At 40.0% G+C, this 3,529-nt stretch overlaps 1 non-coding gene across 1 annotated transcript; it reads right to left on the bottom strand.

Annotated features, from left to right (window-relative positions):
- Window positions 1–2,446: 2,446 nt before the first annotated feature.
- On the bottom strand, window positions 2,447–2,549 carry LOC112134555 (U6 spliceosomal RNA). Its single transcript, XR_002915956.1, has one exon. It is a non-coding gene; the product is annotated as a U6 spliceosomal RNA (small nuclear RNA).
- Between the last annotated feature and the right edge of the window lie 980 nt (window positions 2,550–3,529).

Raw genomic sequence — 3,529 nt, 5'->3', positions numbered from 1 at the left:
GAAACACGTGTCTAAAGCAGTAATAATCAGATTTTAGTGTGCCTAAGAATCACCTATGGCATTGCTTAAATAATAATTTCCTGAACTCAGTTCCTGAAGATTCTGACTCAGTAAATCTGTAGTGGGACCCAAGGATTGGCATTTTAAAGAGCACTCAGATGAGTTTTTTGTACCTAGCTTGAGGATCACACTTTGACCAGTATTGGGAAGTGTTGGTCTAATGTAGAAGCAGGCATAAAATAAATATTCATAAAAAATTATTTAATTTGAAATTTTATAAGAGCTAAAGAATTATAGATGCTTTGAGAGTTGAGAGGTGACCTCAGAGGAAAGACTATTGAAGTTATTTTTGAGAAAGCAGCAGACCAAAGCATGATGGATAATCCCCTTTTCTTCAAACTGGCCAAGAAAAGAAGTATGAAGGGAAATTAATCCTCCCATTTTTAAAAGTTTTGCACTGATATTATAGCAGCTTGTTACATGGTTATAAGTATGGACTCTGCAGTAAGATATTACTTCTACTTCTACCAACTTACTAGCTATATGAACTTGGGCAAGCTGCTTATCATTTCTGTGCCTCATTTAAAAAAATCTGTGAAGTGGGATAATAATAGTTTATAACATAGTTCTATGAATATTAAATAGGTTTAAAAATGTAAAACACTTAGAAGGATGCCTGGAGGATAGAAAAAGCTCAGCTCAGTGAAAGTGAGCTATTATCACCATGGGCAGCAGATTGGAATCCATTTGTTAAAGCAGCATTGTGTTACATACTCATGCAAAAGCTGCTCAAGGGAGTTCTCTGGCAGTCATTTAAAGCTTTACTTTTATACACCTTTCATATTGAAAAGGAAGAAACCTGATGGCATCTTCCTTCGTGAACAATAGTTCAGAGTACAAGTCCAGAGGGCTTCCCAATAGTCAGCTTCAATGTTAAGAGCTATGGACCAGGATCAAGCTTGTAGACATTTTTAAGGCTCCCAGAACTTTGTCTGCACATGGCTGCTTCTGTGATGTCTTCTGTGATTTTTAGTGATTAGTAGAGATCCTCTAAAATATAAAGGCCTTATAATATCATCATTGATGTATCTAAGGAAGGAGGACCTAAGCAGACAGACAATTATACCTACTCCACAGGTATAATTGGCTAAGAGGTGCACTGAGGGATGGAGGATAATAGTAGCAATTATGAATGAGAAAAAGGAATTCTTCATCATGGAATGTAGGGAGAGAGTAGAGGTCTGAACCTCAGGAGTAGACAGAGCCAAGGCCCATCTCATTGTGCTATAGGAGGAGAGGAGACTCCATGTATGCTTTTTGATATTCATGTCTCCACTACATTCTGGCTTCTTTTGCTATTGTCTGGTCAATGGAATCTGAGCTGAAGGAGTGTGTGTCCCTTTAAAGTGGATGCAGTTAAGCGCCTGCTGTGCCTCCTGCATCCTGTCTCCCACTGTACACTGACTCTTTGAATCCAAGGTGGTGAAATGACGTAGAGGAAGAAATCTGAATCTCTGAGCCAGCACTTGGGGAACAGTCATTTGACCAGCATCAGTCCATGACATGAGTGAGGAAGAAAATTATTAAGTAACTGAGATTTGGGGAGTGTGTGATATGGCTATTTGCCTTCTCTACTCTAACAAAGGTAGAAATTGATGAGTTTAAGTGGAACACTGCCATAAAAATCCCCAAAACAGGAGGTATCAGCTGAATAGTTAAATGGCCACAAACAAGAAAACCGAACCAGAGGCCGGAAAGACCATGATTCTTGCCACACAGAGAGGCAAAAGAAAATTGTTGTCTGTGATAACTGAGGGGGTGAGTCACATGTCTTCTGACTCTAGACATGGTTAGAAAGCATTTCAGCTATTCATAGTGGTAATCTGCATTGGCTATTATGGGCTGCAGTTAAAAAGGTAAGGTTCTAGAAAGATGAGCTCCAGAAGAATTGGTAGATGAACAAGCAGAAATGAAAGAGAATAGTAATAGAGAAGGTTAAGAAATTTGCCAGTGTTAGAAAAGCCAAATAACAAAAGATAAAGTATAGAAATGCTTGAGTGATGTTATCTCTCAAACTATTAATAAATAGTAACTGGTTTAATAATAATAGTAAACCTATTAATATTTTGCAAGGTATGGTCTTCCCAGGGATTGCTCCAGATAGACTCAAGATAGTGGCCATGAGATTGAGAGAGGGAGAAGTACGGGATGAAGGAAAAGTAGAAATATGTGGACATGAAAAAGTAGGCTGACCAATAAACTGAAAGCCCCAGGTTCTAGGGAACCCCTCATCTCTGGTTAAATCAGGAAATGTGTTCACCCTGTAAAAAGCCATGTCTAGGAAAGCATTTTAGGTCTGGCTACTGACACAGGGCACAGTAATGAAGTGGGAGGGGAATCACTGGAAGCAAATCAATTTTAAATCTACTAAGTTTTTTTATTATTAAAAAATATTAAATGTTTCATGAATTTGCATGTCATCCTTGCTCAAGAGCCATGTTAATCTTCTCTGTATGGTTCCAATTTTAGTTTATATGCTGCCAAAGCAATCACTGTCTACTAAGTTTTTGAGGAAACCATATTGCTAGAGAAACTGCAAGCCTGAGCAGCCTTCAATTGTTGAAGACTTACATCCATCTTGGACCTCCAAACATTCATAAGCAGGAAGCAGGCTTCGAAAACTGTATGGCCCCCAAATGAGGGCTTGCTCCCCAACCCCCACTTTAGACATGGAGAAGAAGAATAATGGACAAGGAGGCTCCTCCTAGAAGGATCCAAGGACCCCTGAGGTTGGTGGACAATGGACTTCCAGCACAGATTAGAATCAGAACACAACCAAGGACACTGTCTCCCCAATAGAAACTCTTCCTATGTCTGCCCAGATTAATTCCTTAACTGTGATGGACCAAGAGCTGTGGCATCATTGCTTTCCATTTTTTGAATGAAAGTTATGATGCAGTAATCCTTTCCCTGCTCCAGCAGGTGGGAGAGCAGCAAAGAGGGGCCAATAATTTGTCATTTTGTTCCTAGGTTGCCAGACCAAGAGGAGCTACATTTGGGTCTGCAAAAAAGAACCAGACATTGCCACAAATCCTGGGCTTGAGCTGAATGCAGGGACTGGTGGGTTTCTGTATTGTGTCCCTTGGAGAGGGAGTGAAGACTTCTTATGCAGTGCCTCTCAACATATTCTAACCTTCCTGCCTGCTAGGCTTGCCATGTGATGTGTTCCAGACAGTAAAATTTAAGCAGAAGTGACTTTCTTACTGCTGGGCTAAGGTAGTTATGTGCTAGTGTGTCTCCCCACAATGAACCTCCCACCTTCCTCCCACAAAGCCCAAGGGATACAGTTGAGAACAAATTAGAATCCAAAAGAAGGAACCACAAAGTGGAAGAAACCTGGATGCCTGAGTCACTATGTGGGGAAAACACCAACTAAAAAGCTTTATGTGATCCACATTTGATACGAGTGAGAAATAAATTTTTGATTGTTTTAGGCCATTGATATTTTGAGATTGCAACAGCAGCTAGT

The sequence above is a fragment of the Pongo abelii genome, chromosome 6, assembly GCF_028885655.2.
Source record: "Pongo abelii isolate AG06213 chromosome 6, NHGRI_mPonAbe1-v2.0_pri, whole genome shotgun sequence".
Lineage (NCBI taxonomy): Eukaryota > Metazoa > Chordata > Mammalia > Primates > Hominidae > Pongo > Pongo abelii.
The sequence above is the reverse complement of the archived record's forward strand: the minus strand, read 5'-3'. Positions and strand labels throughout refer to the sequence as shown.